Genomic DNA, 20,710 nt, shown 5'->3' with positions numbered 1-20,710 from the left:
GGGGTGGGTACCCGTACAGGGCTCTAGGGAGGCAGGGAGGGAAGGGTGGCTGCAGTAACAGACAGAAGGAAAGTGCCGCTTGCCTGAAATTTCCATCTCAAACGGGTGGCAAAGCCCACATGCAATTTTCAAAGCCCCCGTGATGAGCACTCCAGGGCTACAGGTGGCTCTGGGTTCCTCACACCTCCAGGGGGCTCTTATCTCCAGGCAGGCATTTCTATGGACAGATCTGAGCCAGGTTTAATAAATATTTTATTTTGTTACTTTAGATATTCATATGTTTATAGGCATCTGATTAATTTTTTAAAACATAGGGCTTGCTTTTTAGAAGCATATTAAAAAATCAAGAAAAAAATTAAACCAACATAAGTTTTATTGTAAACTCTTTTAGAATAAACTCGTTTACAAGTGCCCCTTGGGGATCTGCATGGACTTGGCTCGAACCTGATTCTGTGGTCTCCCCATGATGTCTAAGTGGTCAACATTGTACCTTCTCTGCTCCCCACAGAAACCCCACGGACACTGGGCATTCTGTGGTTTTCATGGAAGTTTCCTGAAGATCTGGAGGGTTAAGGGGATGTCTGTCCCAGCACATCGTCCAGACACACCCACCCCCCTCTCTCACCCCTGTCCCCACCCTCTGCTTCTCTCCCCATGGCTCCCTCGCCTGCACACCCAGGATATACTGTCGCCTTCAGCAGGGCAGTCATGTTACCCGTGAGCCAACACACCACCTCAATTTCTACCCCAAGGGAAATTCTTACCAAATACAATGTTCTACCTAAAGAAGTCTGGAGAATACAATTTTCTCCACCAGCTTTCCCACAAAAGCATCTCGTTGGACAGTTTCAGTTCTCAGTGTAGCTCACAGCGGCAGCTGGGCAAACCAGTGCATCCAGGCATGGCGGTGAGGAACCTGTACTCCAAACTGACCCCTCTCATCCTCATGTCCCCCCACTTTCCAGCCCACTGCAGCCTTGCTTCTGCTCGTGCCACTCCCCAGAATAGTGCTGTCCAGCAGAGTATTCTGTGAGCGTGGTCATGTTCTATTCTGAGTGGTCCAGTATGATAGCCACTAGCCATGTGTGGCTGCGGAGAACACGCAATGTGGCTTGTGGAACTGAATTTTAAACTTTATTTAAGTTTGACTTAATTTTAATTGCTACATGTGGCTAGTGGCAATTGTATTGGGCAGTGCAGCTCTAAGTTACTTGTTGACTTTCTAGTGAGCAAATTCAATGCCCATGTTTCTGTCTGAATCTCACTTTCAGTCCCTGCAGCATCCTTGCCCCTCTTCCCGCCACCACATCTTGTCCTGGCCCTTCTCTTTTGTTCCCTTAACTTCAAATACCTTCCATACACCTACAACTCACAAATCTATTTCTTCCAATTAGACTTCTTTCCTGGGCTCCTGACCTAATTTCCAAATGTTCTGTGGATTTCTCCACAACAATCTCAAAATAAATATGTCCCAAAGTAAACTTATTATTTCTCCCCACATTTCCATACCCCCTTCAAACAAACTGATCTTTCTCTATTTCTGGGCTAAAAATGGGGGAGCTGTCTTCTTAAAATCCTCCCTCTCCCTCCATATGTAAGTCAGTCACTAAAACCTATGGAGTCCACATCAAACCATTTCCTGAAAGCATCCCCTTCTCTCTGTGTCCACTGCTGACACTATTATACACGCAGAGCTGGCTCTGTAACTTGTAGGTCCAGTGCAAAATGCAGGGCCCCTGCTGGGGGTGGGGAATCAGTCTCCCTTCCTGTGTGCCTCCACCCAACCCACAGGTGGAAGGGCAAACGCTAAGGGATTGCAACCAAAGAGAAGCTGGGTGCCTGCACTGGAGGTGGGCAAGGGGCCCCTGCTGAGTCACTCCACAATGTGCCGTGGCACTGCCAGCCCAGGGCAGTGGTGGCCACTGCCTTGTCCTGTCCAGAGACGCCGAGGAGGCTGCACTCAACCTTGGCCCTCTCTGAGTTTGACTTGGCCTCCGCTGGGGCTGGAGGGCAATACAGAACCTGACTCCCGTCCGCCACCAATATAATGGGGTCAAGTGATAGGAGTGGGGAGGGGGAAACTGGGTGGAACCTGAGGTGCCAGGGGCATAGAGTGGGGTGGCAGCGGGAGGTGGGACTGCACAGGAACAGAGGCTGCAAGCCTTCAGCACATTCTTCATTGGCCACAGACTCTACTCACAAAACACAAATTCAAAGAAAAAAGGATCAGGAATTTCCAGATGGTACCCTCAGAGCCTTAAACCCCTCATGCAGGGCCCTTCTGAATGAGGGACCCTGGGTGACTGCTCTGGTCGGTCGCCTATGAAGGCCCCCTGCACGTGTCCTAAAACTAGACCCACCAGAAGTTAGCTAGGGGTGGTACCTACCCCCTGGTGGCATTTGGAAATGTGTCAGGTGCATGAGGTTGTCACAGTGACTGGGGGGTGCTTATGGAATTTAGTGAGCAGGGATGGGAGACACTAAACGTCCTGCTGAGCCTGGAACAGTCCTGAGTCAAATGATTAATGGTGCCCCCGCGGAAACGCTGCCCAGGATGCTGCTGTGTCCTATGGTGCATGCTGTTACTTCCACCCAGGATGCCTGTCCCGGGCTCCTGGCCTTATATTATAAACTCCTTAGCTATTCACCCCGAAGTCTCCTCCGGTCCAGCCCTGGGAAGCAGAGCCCACTGTGTCTACTTTCCTTAGAGTCCCTGTCGAGTTTCGCTGTAGTTGCTGACTCACGTGCCATCTCCTTCATGGCTGCAATCACATGCAAAGCTTCAGTCAAGAGGAAACAGCCCTGGATTGGGAGCCAGCCTGCCTCTGGCTCCATCACTGTCCTTGCCATCATGAGCTGGGAGGACCTGGTAAGCCATTTCTCCTCCCTGAACGTCCAGCTCTATTCTGCCATCATCAGAAAGCCCTCAAGTGCATCTCTGAAAACAACCCTTCAACTGGCACCATAGCCTTGATGAATGACACCACCTCCTCACCTTCATTTCCTCTGTCTTTTTTCCCGTCCAGCCTTGAACTGAAGGCGTAAATCATCTTTCCATTTTTCCAGGACACGCACACCTCTAGGTGGAGAAGGGAGATGGTAAAGAGATAGGGGCATTTCCTTAATTTCTCTTTCTCATTATATTTCAATAAAGATCTATTTTTTAAAAAAAGAGATAGGGGCACAGATTAGCATTCCCACCTGTTATTTTTTTTTAAATTGTGGTAAAATATATGTAACATAAATCTTATTATTCTAACCACTTTAAAGTGTACAATTCAGTGGCAGTAAGTACATTCACAATGTTGTACAACTCTCGCCACTATCCGTGTCCAGAACCAAACAATAACTCCTCATTTCTCCCTCCCCAAGTTCCCCGGCAACCACCATTCTACTTTCTGTTGGTATGAATTTGTCTACTCTAGGGATCTTACATAAGTGGAATCATACAGTATTTGTTCTTTTGTATCTGATCTATTTCACTTTGCATAAAGTCTTCAAGGTTCATTCATGCTGGAGCACAGGTCAGAGTTTCCTTCTACTTAAAGGCGGAATAATATTCCACTGTATGTATAGACCACATTTTGTTTATCCATTCATCCATTGGTGGACATTTGAGTTGCCCACCTGTTCTTTTTTCTTTTTTTTTTAAATTTTATTTTATCTTTGGCTGCGTTGGGTCTTCATTGCTGTGCGTGGGCTTTCTCTAGTTGCAGTGAGCAGGGGCTACTCTTCTTTGCGGTGTGTGGGCTTCTCGTGGTGGCTTCTCTTGTTGCAGAGCACGGGCTCTAGATGCGTGGGCTTCAGTAGTTGCGGCACATGGGCTCAGTAGCTGTATCCCACGGGCTCTAGAGAGCAGGCTCAGTAGTTGTGGCACAGGGACTTTGTTGCTTCGCAGCATGTGGGATCTTCTGGGACCAGGCATCAAACCCATGTCCCCTTCATTGGCAGGCAGATTCTTAACCACTGCGCCACCAGGGAAGTCCCTGTTCTTTCTACTCAGCATACTCAGCATATCTCCTCTCTCATGCCCAGCCTCCATCATCCCATCGGATGTTACTTATAACACACAAATTCAAAGACAAAGTTACTAAGAGTGTCAAGACAGCTACAGCAGAACACTGAACCAAGGGTGGGCCCTTCTGAGTGTGGTGTCTCGTGTGACTGCACACGTCCAATGCCCATGATGCCAGTTCTGGGGAGGATCCAGTAAATGACCTGGGCTAAAGGAAAAGAGGCAGAGAAAAGCAGAAGGAAAACAGTGGCCAAGGGTTTACGCAGAGTGGCTCTCTTGAAGAGCCCCAAATAGAAACAGCGAAAAGCAGGAAGATCAGCAAAATGAAATGACAGCCAACAGTTTGCAGTAAAAATGGAGGCAGAAGTACTTCCAAAATTATATGGAAGTACTCAAAATCTATGGCTTCCTAAGGCCATTCAGCATGGTCAAGCCCCGCACAACTCAGTAAACCCTGGGTCTATCAGGGTTTTGTTCCTGAGCCCAGGAATGTTCAGGAAGAAGCCTCAGCATCCTGAAGAGGGGGTGGGGTACATTGAGTATTTTCTGTTTAAAAATGTGTATGTAGGTTTTCTTTCTAACATATAGAATAATATATATATATGTTTTAACTTCTGATGGCTGGAGGGTTAAGCTTTAAATTTTAAGAAAATCTGCTTGTGTAGCATACCACATAATTGAGATGCTATTGTAGCTTTGACAACCTATAGCAAATGTTTAAAGCTCTAGGTAATTGCAGAAAAAAGTACTTGGAGGGCATGGGTTTTGTTTTCTATTTCTTTTGCATAACAGGTGATACTTGGTTAATACACATATTAGGTTGTTGGTAAATTCTTGTTGAAGGGCTGTATGGTTTGGGGAGGAATTTGAAGTGAACCTGGCGAGTGGTCCTGCTAATATTACCTACATTTAAAGTTGGTTTTATTTAGAGAAGAGCTAACACCCATCCTTCTCAAACTCTTCCAAAAAATTGCAGAGGGAGGAACACTCCCAAACTCATTCTATGAGGCCACCAACGCCCTGATACCAAAACCAGACAAAGATACTACAAAAAAAGAAAATTACAGACCAATATCACTGATGAATATAGATGCAAAAATCCTCAACAAAATACTAGCAAACAGAATCCAACAACACATTAAAAGGATCATACACCATGATCAAGTGGGATTTATCCCAGGGATGCAAGGATTCTTCAATATATGCAAATCAATCAATGTGATACACCATATTAACATATTGAAGGAGAAAAACCATATGATCATCTCAATAGATGCAGAAAAAGCTTCTGACAAAATTCAACACCCATTTATGATAAAAACTCTCCAGAAAGCAGGCATAGATGGAACCTACCTCAACATAATAAAGGCCATATATGACAAACTCACAGCAAAGATCATTCTCAATGGTGAAAACCTGAAAGCATTTCCTCTAACATCAGAAACAAGACAAGGATGTCCACTCTAATCACTATTATTCAACATAGTTTTGGAAGTCCTAGCCACGGCAATCAGAGAAGAAAAAGAAATAAAAGGAATACAAATTGGAAAAGAAGAAGTAAAACTGTCACTGTTTGCAGATGACATGATACTATACATACAGAATCCTAAAGACGCTACCAGAAAACTACTAGAGCTAATCAATGAATTTGGTAAAGTTGCGGGATACAAAATTAATGCACAGAAATCTCTCATTCCTATACACTAATGATGAAAAATCTGAAAGAGAAATTAAGGAAACACTCGCATTTACCATTGCAACAAAAAGGATAAAATACCTAGGAATAAACCTACCTAGGGAGACAAAAGCCCTGTATGCAGAAAACTATAAGACACTGATGAAAGAAATTAAAGATGACACCAACAGATGGAGAGATATACCATGTTCTTGGATTGGAAGAATTAAGATTGTGAAAATGACTGTACTACCCAAAGCAATCTACAGATTCAATGCAATCCCTATCAAATTACCAATGGCATTTTTTATGGAAATAGAACAAAAAATCTTAAAATTTGTATGGAGACACAAAGACCCCGAATAGCCAAAGCAGTCTTGAGGGAAAAAAAGGAAGCTGGAGGAATCAGACTCCCTGACTTCAGACTATACTACAAAGCTACAGTAATCAAGACAATATGGTACTGCCACAAAAACAGAAACATAGGTCAATGGAACAAGATAGAAAGCCCAGAGATAAACCCATGCACCTATGGTCAACTAATCTATGACAAAGGAGGTAAGGATATACAATGGAGAAAAGACAGCCTCTTCAATAAGTGGTGCTGGGAAAACTGGACAGCTACGTGTAAAAGAATGAAATTAGAGCACTCCCTAACACCATACACAAAAATAAACTCAAAACGGATTAGAGACCTAAATGTAAGACCAGACACTATAAAACTCTTAGAGGAAAACATAGGAAGGACACTCTTTTTTTTTTTTTTTTTTGCGGTACGTGGGCCTCTCACTGTTGTGGTCTCTCCTGTTGTGGAGCACAGGCTCCAGACGCACAGGCTCAGCGGCCATGGCTCACGGGCCCAGCCGCTCCGCGACATGTGGGATCTTCCCGGACCGGGGCACGAACCCATGTCCCCTGCATCGGCAGGCAGACTCTCAACCACTGCGCCACCAGGGAAGCCCAGAAGGACACTCTTTGACATAAATCACAGTGAGATCTTTTTTGATGCATCTCCTAGAGTGACGGAAATAAAAACAAAAGTAAACAAATGGGACCTAATGAAACTTAAAAGCTTCTGCACAGCAAAGGAAACCATAAACAAGATGAAAAGACAACCCTCAGAATGGGAGAAAATATTTGCAAACGAATCAACAGACAAAGGATTAATCTCCAAAATATATAAACAGCTCATGCAGCTTGATATTATAAAAGCAAACAACCCAGTCCAAAAATGGGCAGAAGACCTAAATAGACATTTCTCCAAAGAAGGCATACAGATGGCCAAGAAGCACATGAAAAGCTGCTCAAAATCACTAATTATTAGAGAAATGCAAATCAAAACTGCAGTGAGGTATCTCCTCACACCAGTTAGAATGGGCTTCATCAGAAAATCTACAAACAACAAATGCTGGAGAGGGTGTGGAGAAAAGGGAACCCTCTTGCCTTGTTGGTGGGAATGTAAACTGATACAGCCACTATGGAGAACAGTATGGAGGTTCCTTAAAAAACTAAAAATAGAATTACTATATGATCCAGCAATCCCACTACTGGGCATATACCCAGAGAAAACCACAATTCAAAAAGACACATGCACCCCAATGTTCATTGCAGCACTATTTACAATAGCCAGGTCATGGAAGCAACCTAAATGCCCAATGACAGATGAATGGATAAAAAAGATGTGGTACATATATACCTTGGCATATTACTCAGCCATAAAAAGGAACGAAATTGGGTCATTTGTTGAGACGTGGATGGATCTAGAGACTGTCATACAGAGTGAAGGAAGTCAGAAAGAGAAAAACAAATATCGTATATTAACGCATATATGTGGAACCTAGAAAAATGGTACCGATGAACCCGTTTGCAGGGCAGAAGTTGAAACTAAACGTATGGACACCAAGAGGGGAAAACTGCGGTGGGGAGGGGATGGTGGTGTGCTGAATTGGGCGATTGGGATTGACATGTATACACGGATGTGTATAAAACTGATGACTAATAAGAACCTACAGTATAAACAAACAAACAAACAAACAAACAAAAACAATGAATACTAAACTTTCTTTGGGTTATTTGTATGGAAATATGTTAACATAAATGTTTCAGACATTACATGAAATTTCTAAAAATCTTATATGTTCTGGTATAATGTTATAAGTCATAATTCTAGTTATTACTTTAAAATGTATATCTCAGAAATAACTAAATTTCCTTGTCAATTGCATTATTATGAACTTTCATCAAATCTTTAACTGTGGTCATTTTTAAGTCTTTTGTCATTTACAGACAATTCTGTGTGTACTCTGATGCTTTTGCAAAAATGTTCCTCTAGAAGTGTTTCATCTTTAAGGAATTCATGGAAAAGACTCTGACAAGTACAGGTTTCTGGTAACTGACTATACTGCTGAACTGAATGAATAAGCATTTTCAGAACCCTAATGGAAAACTGATGAATTCATAGAAGTGCTAACAAAAGATCAAGATAAAAAAAATTAATTACATGGGACTGAGTGAACTGATGAGGATGATTATAATTTTTGTGACTTTCTGTTTGAATAAAAAAAAAAGTCCCACAAGGACTCAGAGGCAAAAAATATACAAATCAATTATCACTGCAAATTAAAGGAGCTGTTACAGTGGAAAAAAAATTGGAAATGTAGTTTTTAAATTTTTGGCTTTTCCTCTTTTTAAATATAAATATGTAAGGCTATAAATTATCCTTGGGAATTCCCTGGCGGTCCAGTTATTAGGACTTGGCGCTTCCACTGCCAAGCGCCTGGGTTTGATCCCTGGTCAGAGAACAGTCCGTAAGCCACAGCATGGCAAAAACAAAAACAAAAAACTTATCCTTGAAGAACTATTTTCACTGCATTTCATATGTTTTCATTATCATTCAATTCTGAGTATTTTTAAGTTTCCATTGAGATTTCTTCTTTGACCTATGAGTTATTTGGAAGTGTGTTAATCATTTCCAAACAGCAGTATTTAGTGTACATTTTTGTTATTATCTTCTAACCTAATTGCATGTGATCAAAGAATCTTGCCTGTATGATAGTTATTGTTTGAAATTTGCTCTGTGACTAGTATATAATCAATGTTTGTAAATGTTACATGTGTGCTTGTGGTAGTTAGTCTCCGAGGTGGCCCCCAATTATTCTCATCTCAAGGTGTTTATTCTTTGGGGTAGTCCCATCCCACACTGAATAATAGGGCTGTTATGTACAACCAATATGACGTTGCAGAAATGACAGTATGGGACTTCTGAGGCTACATCGTGAAACACATTGCAGTGTCCATCTTTTGGACTGAGGTTGCTCACACTGAGGGAAGCGAGCTGCAATGTCATGAAGACACTCAAGCAGCCCTGTGAAAAGTCCTACATGGGAAGGAACTGAGGCTTCCTTCCAACTGCTAGCACCAGTTTACTTGTTATGTGGGTGAACCTGTTTGAAAGCAGATCCTCCAGCTCCAGTCAAGAAGACTGTAGCCACTGACAGCATCTCTCTGAATCTCATGAGACATATTGAGGCAAAACCGCCCAGCCAAGCTGCTCCTGAATTCCTGACCCACAGACACTTAGAGATTTAAAAAATGCTTATTTTTGTTTTACACTGTTGAGTTTGTGCAGCAGTGGATAACTAAGACAGTTTTGAAGAAGATTTTGTACTCTCTATCGTAGAAAGGAGAATTATGTACAGTCAAACTTCTGTTCGTTCAATTTTATTGTTTATATATTCAACATATTTAGTGAATTTTTATCTGCTTGACTTGTCAGCAATTTAAGAAAATGTGTTGAAATCTCCCGTTGTAATGGTGGATTTGTGGATTTTATATTGTAGCCCTATCAAATTTTCTTTAAATACCGTAAGGCTACTTTGTTAGGTGCATGCATGGTACAATTAAAGAGGAAAAATAAAACTAAAATAAATAAATAAATAAAGTTGGTTTTGTCTACGTGACTACTGTTCTTGCACCTACGAAATTAACACTAATTCCTTCATATGGGCAAATATACATTTTGTGTTCAAATTTCTCCTATTGTCTCATGTCCTCTGATTTTTATGATTTTTCTCGTTTATTGAGATGTAACTTACAGATGGTAAAATGCACAAATTCCAAGTGTACACCTTGACAGATTTTTACATGGATGTACATTGGCATAGCTAAAGTATATCCCAAAGTGGTAGCATCAAATTTACACTTCTGCCAGCAATGTGTGAGAGTTCAAGTTGCTTTGCATTCTCGCTAACACTTAGTATTATCGGTACTTTTAATTTTAGTCCTTATGATTGGGAGGGGCAAAGGGTAGATGTATCTCTGATGCATAACGACGTTGACAGTAGCTTTCTGTATGTCTATTCTTGTTCATTATTTTAAAATAATGTTCATTATTAAAAAAATTGGCTTGTCAATCTTTTTCATATCGATAATAGGAGTCCTTTATATGTTCTAGATATTAGTCAGAATATACACATATCTTCTCCCAATCTGGCTGGCTCTTTCACTCTACTTTTATCTTGTCTTTTGATTAAAAGATATTCTTAGCTTTAATGAAGTCTAATTTATCAATCTATCCTTCCTTTTGGTTAGTGTTTTTTTGTACCCTATTTAAGAAAAATTTGTCTCTCTGTAATGAATAAATCTTCTGTATTTTTCTGTAGAATTAATGTTTGTGTATGATGTGAGGTATTTTGTGTATAATGTGAGGTAGGTAGGGGTCAAGGTTCATTTTTACATATGGATATCCACTTGGCCTAGCATTATCTTTTCACCACTGAGTAGTAGTAATGCCTCCATCATAAAGCAAGTTAACGCATGTGTAGAACTGTTTCTTGGCTCTCTATTTGACTCATCTGTTTATCTGTAGTGTGACCTATAACATAATGTTTAGTTACTATAGCATTATATTAATTATTGCTCTCTAGTACCCCAAACTGTAGGTAATCACTGATCTGCTTCCTTTCACTATAGTTTGCTTTTTCTAGAATTGTATATAAAGGGAATTATACAGTATGCATCCCTTTGTTTCCTGCCTCTTTCACTCAACAGAATGTTTTTGAGATTCATCACTTTTGTTGCATGTTTCAGTAGTATGTTCCTTTTAATTGCAGAGTAGTATTTCATTGCATGGATATATGGACATCTGTTTATTCATTCACCTGTTGATGGACATTTGGGTTGTTTCTAGTTTTTTGCTATTATGAATAATGATGTTATAAACATTTATGTACAAAAAAAGAAATAAAGTTGGTTTTGTCTAAAAGCTCACAGAAACACAAATGAGATATCAAAATATTAAGAAGTACAGTTTGCTCTGTGTTCTTCCAAAAACTACCTATAATAAATGGCTTTTGTTAAATGTTCACTCTAAAAAATTATTGAGTGAATGAATGAAAAAGGCAGGGTGGTGAGAGGAGATAGCAACTCTGTCAGTAATTAGGGTCTCAGTTTCCTCAGTTTTAAAATAAGCTTTCAACTGTATGGTGCATTCCAACTTAAAATTCTATGATTCAGTAAATATTTATAAACTCAGTTAAGATGGTCACTGCTTGATAAGAGGAAAGAAGTACAATTATGTAACATGGCGATTCATTTACTACCGGATATTAAACCAAACAGTGGGTGGCGCACTTTTCTACAAACACAAGAGTAACTGGCAGGTAGAGAGTCAGAAGAAGACACATTGATTCATTCAATCAGGAATTCCTAAATGCGTACAAAAGCCAACCTACTAGGCATGCTGTGGGTTAAAGTAACTTCAAGCTACTAATATGGAGACAAGTTGCTGACAAATGAATAAAGCTATAACAAGGCCTTGTTAGGCATGATGACATCAAGATTCCTGTAAGATTACAGGAGAGACTCGAGTGTCCAGAGAAGGAGTGGCCTCCCCATGGGCCAGAAGGGGTGTCGAGTTTGTCTAATCCCCACTTGTCTATAGCTAGGGTGGGTCCATTTGCTCCACTCTATGGTAAGGATTATGGAAACTTTTAACCAACTATTCACTCAGCAAATATTTCTTGAGCACCTACTAAGTGCCAGGCACTGTACAAGGCACTGGAGATACAAAGGTGAGCAAATGCAGTCCTGTCCCCAAACTGCTCACATGGTGATTGGGGACCATCGTGGTGACGGGGGGCAGTGCAGTGTGGCAGTCTGGGTTGGCAGACACAGTTGCATGGTACCTGGCCACCACCCACTACTGTTGCCTTTCCTAAAGAATGATGGCAAGTTTCCTGTTGTGTTTGCATATGGCCTCAGCATCCTTCTAGACACAGCAACCAGGTAATCACTATGCATCAATCAGACCTGCCACAAGAGACAGAACCTATTTGCTTTCAGGCAACAAGGGCTATAAATAACACTGCACACACTTGCTATGGGAGCACAGAGAAGCAGGTGGTCAGTGCTTTTGGGTGGAATTTGGGTAAGAAGTCACAGAGCAGATGACAAATCAACTGAACGTCAAAGGATAGATTTCTGCAGGTTAGAAACTGCCAGGCCTCCTTTCACTCCATGCACTGTTCCTGGCTTATCTGCAACTTGGAGAGAAGGTAATAGTCCCTGGGAAACATGACTTCCTTTTTGGTAAGGGTGGATCCTATTCAGGGTCCCTCAGATCAGGGCCCTGATGGGAGTAGCAGACCCCTGGGAGGGATGGAGCCTTGAGGTGTAGTGTGGCTGAACCAGCCTGTTGGAGAAAGTCCAGGTTGCTGGCCCAGCCACGCGGTTTTCTTTGGCAGAAGCATGTCCAGCCTCTTCATGTAGCTGGTGCCAAGCAGGCCAGGCACAGTGAGCTCATGGCGTTTCATGAGTCCTGGAGCTGGAGACTGAGGGTGGAGGAAAGCAGAGGGCTGGAGATAGCTCTACTGGCTCCAGGTTTGCAGCAGTCAGAGTTGTGGGCCAATGGAGATGGGAAATCTTCTGGGCTTTCAGACGTTGTGTCATATGATTGTTTATTGGGGAAGAAGAAGCCATCCAGGGAGCACTGGTGCCCATCACCAGCTTCTGAGAGAGAAACCCATCTGGAGCATGTATTACCCTCCTCACCCACATGCCCGTGGAGCACATAGACACACAGGCGCACATCCCCTCATCACCTGCCCCACTGCTCCCACCCCGTGTGTACAGGTGAGGTGAGTTCGCCACGTTCAGCAAGAAATAACAGAGATCCAGAGCCCTGCTGCCTACATTTCTACCCAAATTGTGCCACAGGGACCCAGTTCTCCTGTCTCTCTGGGGCAAGTCATATCTTGCCAAACCTTGGTTTTCCTGTCTGTAAAATGAAGAAAGGAAAATTCTTCATCCTACCACCTGAGAAAACAGAGAGAGAAGAGCTGTGTAGAACAGAACAGCTCCAATTATACGATGAGCAATCTTTGTCCTCGTGACAACCACCCAGGCTTGAGAGTCATGGAGTCACAGCAGACTCCCTTCTTCCTTCCATATTCAATCACTCATCAAGTCCTGTTGACTCTTCCAGGTATCTAACAATCATCACCTCCTCCCTATCCCCACTGCCTCTGTCCTAATTTAGACCCTAGTTACATGCACCTGAGCCACTGAAATAGCCTTCTCATCATCTCCCTGGCTCTGTGCACCTACCACCATCTGTCCTCACATTGCCCTAGGGAATGGCTCTGGTTGGATACTTCCTGTCCCCAAGCCTTTCAGACCTCCTCCTTGCCTCTAACTTCAAATTCCTCCCTGATCTTCACTCACCTACTCTTCCAGTGGTATCTTCTATTTTTCCCGTATTGATCTGCTATGCCACAGCCATACTAGGCTTCTATTTCTTGAGCTAATTTTGCAAATTCTTAACTTTGTACATTTCCCTTTATTCTGGGATGTGCTTTTTTTTCTTTAAGTACTCATCATATCTATCCATGTGGAAAATATCAAAGTAAGTTCCAGATTAATTAAAGATATGTATGTGAAAAAAATGAAATCATAAACACATTGGGAGAAAATATGGGTGAATATATATATACACACTTTGGAGTCAGAAAGATGTTTCTAATATGACACCAGTCATAGAGTGGGTAACATCTCAATCAAGCTTCAGGAAATGAACAACTAAGTAATGTTTAAAACTTCTATACATCAAAAGAAATCTTAACAGAAATGCATGGCAAAAGTTTGGAAAGTCATCAACAAATTGTTAAAGGTGGTTATATCTGGGGAGAAGAGTAAAATTCTTGTGTTTTGTGGATGTTATGGTAAATTTAATTTTTTTAACCTAATATACTTATATTATTAGAAATGTATAGAGATGATATATTCCTTTGTAACCTAGAATATTAAAGATATCAATACAAACAAAATTTAAAAGCTAATGGCAAAGTGGTAAAAATATTTGCAATATATGTGACAGTCAAGGGATTAATAACCTCACAATGTGAAGAGCTCTTACAAAAGTAAGAAAAAAAAAAAAAAGAACAACCCATTAGGAAATGGGCCAAGGGCACAAATAAGCAATTAACAAAAGAAAAATATTTATGGCCAAAAAAACATATGGAGAAATATCAGCCTCATTAATAATTTCAAAATGTACATTAAAAGAAGAAGTTTGGCAAAGATAGGTAGACTGACAGATAGATTAAAATGTAGATAATCTATCCTTGCCAAACTTCCTGTTTTAATCTACATTTTGAAATTATTAATGAGGCTGATATTTTTCCATCTGTTTACTCTCTATATAGTGAACTCTTAGACACTCTTGGATACTGCCAGCAGGAATGCACATTGGTACGTTATTTTGTCAGGCAATTTGACAAGAGCTAACTAACTTACAAATGTGTATATATTTTGACCCAGAAATTTCATTTCCCACATTTATTCTCAAGAAATATTAGAGCAACCCAAAGAGGACCACACCAACACATTGTCATTAAAATGGCAAAAATTAGAGATAAAGAGAGAATATTAAAAGCAGCAAGGGAAAAGCAACAAGTTACATACAAGGTTATCAGTTGATTTTTCAGCAGAAACTCTGCAGGCCAGAAGAGAGTGGCATAATATATTTAAGGTGATTTAAGAGGAAAATTCTACAACCAAGAATACTTTACCCGGCAAAGCTCTCATTTGGGTTTGTTGATGAGATGATAAGTTCTACAGACAAGCAAAAGCTAAAGGGGTTCAGCACCACCAAGCTAGCTTTACAAGGAATGTTAAAAGAATTTCCCTGAGCAAAAAAGAAAAGGCCACAACTAGAAACATGAAAACTATGAAAGGAAAAAGCTCATCAATAAAGGCAAATATACAGTAAAGATAGTAAATCAACTATGTACAAAGCTAGTAGCAAAGTTAAAAGACAAAAGTAAAATCATCTATATCCACAATGAGCAGTTGAGGGATACACAAAACAAGTAGATGTAAAATATGATGTCAAAAACAGTAATCATGAAGGGAGAAGAGTAAAAATGAAGTGTTGTTAAAATGCATTTGAAATTAAGAGATCAGCAACTTAAAACAATCTCATGTATATATAGATTGCTATATATAAACTTCATGGTAACCACAAACCAAAAATCTATAATAGATACACACACCAAAAAGAAAAAGGAATCCAAACATAACACAAAAGATAGTCATCAAATCAAAAGGGAAGAAAGCAAAAAAGAAGAAAGGAACAAAAAAGACTACAAAAACACCCCAAAATAATTTATAAAATGTCAATAAGCACATACATATCAATAGCTACTTTAAATGTAAATGGATTAAATACCCCGATCAAAAGACGTAGAGTGGCTGAATGGATACAAAAGCAAAACCCATACATATGCTGCCTACAAGAGACTCATTTCAGATCTAGAGACACAAACAGACTGAAACTGAGGCAATGGAAAAAGGTATTCCACATAAATCGAAATCAAAAGAAAGCTGGAGTAGCAATACTTATATCAGAAAAAATAGAACTTAAAATAAGTTAAGTTAAAATAAGACTATAAAAAGAGAAAAAGAAGGATACTACATAGTGATCAAGGGATCAATTCAAGAAGAAGACATAACAATCATAAATTTATACATGTACCCAACTTTACCTAAATATATAAGGCAAATATTAATGGACATAAAAGGAGAAATCAACAGTAACACAATAATAGTAGGGGACTTTAACACCACACTTACATCAATGGACAGGTCATCCAGATAGAAAGAACAATAAGGAAACAGTGGCCTTAAATGACACATTATACCAGATGGACTTAATGATACATATAAAATATTTCATCCAAAAGCAGCAGAGTACATATTCTTTTCAAGTGCATATGGAACATTCTCAAGGATAGATCACATGCTAGGCCACAAAACAAGCCTCGATAAATTTATGAAACTTGAAATCATATCATGCATCTTTTCCAACCACAACACTGTGAGACTAGAAATCAAGTATAAGAAAAAACCTGCAAAAAACACAAACACGTGGAGGCTAACAATATGTTACTAAACAACCAATTATTCACTGAAGAAGTCAAAGAAGAAATAAAAAAATACCTGGAGACAAATGAAAATACAACAATCCAAAACCTATGGGACACAGCAAAAGCAGTCCTAAGAGGTAAGTTTATAGTGATACAAGCTTACCTCAGGAAACAAGAGAAATCTCAAATAAACAACCTAACTTTACACCTAAAGAAAGTAGAAAAAGCAGAACAAACAAAACCCAAAGTTAGTAGAAGGAAATAAATCACAAAGATCAGAACAGAAATAAATGAAATAGAGACTAAAAAAAATAGAAATGATCAATGAAACTAAGAGCTGGTTCTGAGAAAAGATAAATAAAATGATAAACCTTTAGCCAGACTCATCAAGAAAAAAAAGAGAGAGGGCCCAAATTAATAAGGTTAGAAATGAAAAAAAGAGAAATTACAACCAAAATCACAGCACTGCAGAAGATCATATGAGACTGCTACAAAAAACCATATGCCAATAAAATGGACAACCTAGAAGAAATGGACAAATTTCTAGAAATGTACAATCACCCAAGACTGAATCAAAAAGAAACAGAAAATATGAACAGATGAATTACCAGTAATGAAATTGAATCAGCAATTTAAAAACTCCCAACAAACTGAAGTTCAGGACCTGATGGCTTTGCAGGTGAATTCAACCAAACATTTAGAGAACAGTTAACACCTATCTTTCTCAAACTATTTCAAAAAAATTGCAGAGGAAGGAACACTTCCAAACTCACTCTATGAGCCCAGCATCACCCTAATACCAAAACCAAACAAAGATATCATGCAAAAACACATGCAAAAAAGAAAACTACAGGCTAATATCACTGATGAACAGAGCTGCAAAAATTCTCAAAATAATATATTAGGAAACCAAATCCAACAATACATTAAAAGGATCATACAACATGATCAAATGGGGTTTAACTCAGGGATGCAAGCATGGTCCAATATCTTCCAATCAACAACGTGATACACTAAATTAACAAACTGAAGAATGAAAACCATATGATTATTTCAATAGATGCAGAAAAAGCCTTTGACAAAATTCAACATTCATTTATGATAATACCTCTCCAGAAAGTGGGCATAGAGGGAACGTACCTCAACATAATAAAGGCCATATATGATGAGCCCACAGTTGACATCATAGTCAACAGTGAAAAGCTGAAATTATTTCCTCTAAGATCAAGACAACGATGCCCACTCTCACCACTTTTATTCAACATATTATTGGAAGTCCTAGTCACAGCAATTAGATAAGGAAAAGAAATAAAAGGAATCCAAATTGGAAAGGGAAAATTAAAACTGTCACTGTTTGCAGATGACATGATACCATACATAGAGAATCCTAAAGACTCCACCAAAAAACTACTAGAACTCATCAATGATGTTGGTAAAGTTGCAGGATACAAAATAATAGAAAGAAATCTGTTGCATATCTATACACTAACAATGAATTATCAGAAAGAGAAATTAAGGAAACAATCCCACTTATATTCACATCAAAAAGAATAAAATACCTAGGAGTAAACTTACCTGAGGAGATGAAAGATCTATGCTTGGAAAACCATGACACTGATGACAGAAATTTAAGATGACACAAACAGATGGAAAGATATACCAAGTTCATGGATTGGAAGAATTAATATTGTTAAAATCACCATACTACCCAAGGCAATCTAAGATTCAATGAAATCCCTATAAAAATACCAATGGTGTTATTCACAAAATTAGAACAAATAATTTAAAATTTGCATGGGAACACAAAAGACCCCAAATAGCCAAAAGAGTCTTGAGAAAGAAGAACAGAGCTGCAGGAATCATGTGCCCTGGCTTCAGACTATATCACAAAGCTACAGTAATCAAAACAGTGTACTATTTGTACATAAACAGACACATAGATTAATGGAACAGGATAGAGAGCCCAGAAATAAACCCATGTACTTATGGTCAATTAATCCACAATAAAGGAGGCAAGAGTATACAATGGAGAAAAGACAGTCTCTTCAATAAGTGGTGCTGGAAAACTGGACATATACATGTAAAAGAATGAAATTAGAACATTATCTAAAACTATATACAAAAATAAACTCAAAATGGATTAAAGACCTAAATGTTAAGTCTGGATACTATAAAACTCACAGAAGAAAACATAGGCAGAACACTGTTTGACAGAAATCACAGCAATATTTTTTTGGATCTGTCTCCTGAAGCAAAGGACATAAAAGCAAAAATAAACAAATGGGACCTAATTAAACTTAAAAGCTTTTGCATAGCAGAGGAAACCATTGACAAAATGAAAAAGACAACCTACAGAATGGAAGAAAAATTTGAAAATGATATGACCACTAAGGGGTTAATATCCAAAATATATAAACAGCTCATACAACTCAATCTCAAAAAAAAAACAAACAACCTGAGGGCCTCTCACTGTTGTGGCCTCTCCCGTTGCGGAGCTCCGGATGCGCAGGCTTAGCGGCCATGGCTCACGGGCCTAGCCGCACCGCGGAATCTGGGACCTTCCCGGACCGGGGCACGAACCTGTGTCCCCTGCATCGGCAGGCGGACTCTCAACCACTTCACCATCAGGGAAGCCCAGACCATTGTTTTCTTGAAATTCTCTTTAGCCTCTTTTCCTTAAAGGCTCTTACCTCTTTCTTCTTCTAGAGGCAGCATTGCAGAATGGGCCGCTGATGGATTCCCAAACTCACAAACCTGGGTCCCAAAGGTGCCTCTGCCACTTCCCAGCTTCAGGACCTTGGTCATTACCATTGCTATTGATTTCAGACTTCTCATCTATAAATGGTCATAACAAAATGCATTGCACACAGTTGTCCTGAGGAACATATAACAATGCATGCCATGATTCTGATTCTAGAAATAGCTCTGTAAATGTTAATTCTCCCCTTTTCTTTTCTCTTGAATCAGCCTCTCACCACCCTTGGGGCATAGATAAATATTTGAACCCCATTCTCAGATAATTTCTGAAAAAATTTATTCCAATAACTAATATTGACAATTTACAATGCACAGTGCTTGATCCACAGTAGCCCCTTAATGAATGCTGTTCACGAGGTAATACTTGCCCACATTTTTTCTCATCTGGTCATCCCAGCATCCCTAAGGTGTAGCAAAGTCCCTATTCTTATCTCCTTTTGATAGATTTGGAAATGGAGGCACTGAGGAGTTGAATAACATGCTTTTCTAGGTTACATGGCTGTTAAAGAGGGAAGTCTGGCACGAGCCAATAAATCCTATTGTTTACGGCAAAGTTTACAGTTGCACTTCCATATAAACAAGTAAATTGCAAGTGAGTCTTACAAAGTGCACTGGATTTCTCTCTGTATGTGTTACCCTGCTTACTCCACCATTCTAAAATAACTTTGCATTCATTTGGTTTATCAATCTTTAATGAGCACCTAACAGGTGCCAAGTGTGTGTTAGGCACTGAGGATACCAAGATGGGTGAGGAGCTCAAAGTCTTGTTGGAAAAAAGACAACTGAATAAAAATCGTGAACGTGGTGTAATAGCTGCTCTCTTTAAGAATATTCCATAATATCACGAATGCAGACCATTCTCATCCTGATTGCTCTTAAATTTATAAAACTTTTGTCCGTGGTGATTAGGTTCAGAAGACCTGTGGCTCACTGTCTAGAACATGGAACCTTCCTCCACAGCTCGTGACATGGAAAGCCATTCAGTGATCCCCAGCTATGGAACACCTGCTCTGAGCCAGCTGTACCCAGAGAAGGGAGGACAACCTTTCCTATTCAGAGGCATTTCTAATTTAGTACCCACATCCCTCTTTTCTTAAACAAAACACCCTTTTCATGGCCATGGCTGCCCTCACTCCCTGCACTGCATTCCTTTCATCTGCAGGTGTCTTGCAGGGCTCACATCCCCCAGGTACTCCCATGCTTCTGGCTTAGAAGCTTGACCACATCAGCTGGGTCAGTAGTCCTCCAAATGGCTGAAGACCCTTTAATGAAAGGAAGTGAGGCAGACAACCTAATTTAGCAGGGAGACAGACAACCTAATTTGGGAGGGGCAAGGGCTCCCAGGGCTTCTTAAAGCAAGGATGTTATTTCGCTTTAGCTACTTGGAAGTCTGACATCCTGAATCTGAAAAATCTTAGTTTCCACAACAGACTTCCCTAGACTTCTTCAAACTGCTTTTGAACAGTTTGGATAAGCTGGCTGTTCAAACTGTCAAATAAATGCTGTTTTCTTATTAGGAAAAGCCAGGCCTCTCTGTCCAGTGAAACATGATGTACACAACCGTACGTTTCAGCTCACCCTTTCATGTTTGTGCCTAGATTTCCGCTGTCACATCCTATTCCAGAGCCTTTTCCCTTGTTTTCATTACACCCAAGTGGTGCCATGCAATGTGCATTTATTACACGAACGAATGAAACGACGAAAATTTCTAGTGAGCGACACTGGTACGAAGCGCCAAGCAAAAGGTCCACAAATTAATTTTCGTGAATCCTGTAAAGGATGTCATCGAGTATCTTCAATAGTCAGAGACACTACGCAGACAGCAGCAGTCCCACTGTC

General features: G+C 40.0%; 1 long non-coding RNA gene across 1 annotated transcript; it reads right to left on the bottom strand.

Annotated features, from left to right (window-relative positions):
- Positions 1-228: 228 nt before the first annotated feature.
- On the bottom strand, positions 229-20,708 carry LOC113626736 (uncharacterized). Its single transcript, XR_003435233.1, has 3 exons — positions 20,450-20,708; positions 18,805-18,949; positions 229-3,079 (listed from the first exon to the last, which is right to left on the bottom strand). It is a non-coding gene; the product is annotated as an uncharacterized LOC113626736 (long non-coding RNA).
- Positions 20,709-20,710: the final 2 nt, after the last annotated feature.

The sequence above is a fragment of the Aethalodelphis obliquidens genome, unplaced genomic scaffold (assembly GCF_003676395.1).
Source record: "Aethalodelphis obliquidens isolate GAN/ISIS:26980383/991018 unplaced genomic scaffold, ASM367639v1 scaffold19, whole genome shotgun sequence".
NCBI classification, from domain to species: Eukaryota; Metazoa; Chordata; class Mammalia; order Artiodactyla; family Delphinidae; genus Aethalodelphis; species Aethalodelphis obliquidens.
This window is presented reverse-complemented; position numbering and strand designations above follow the sequence as displayed.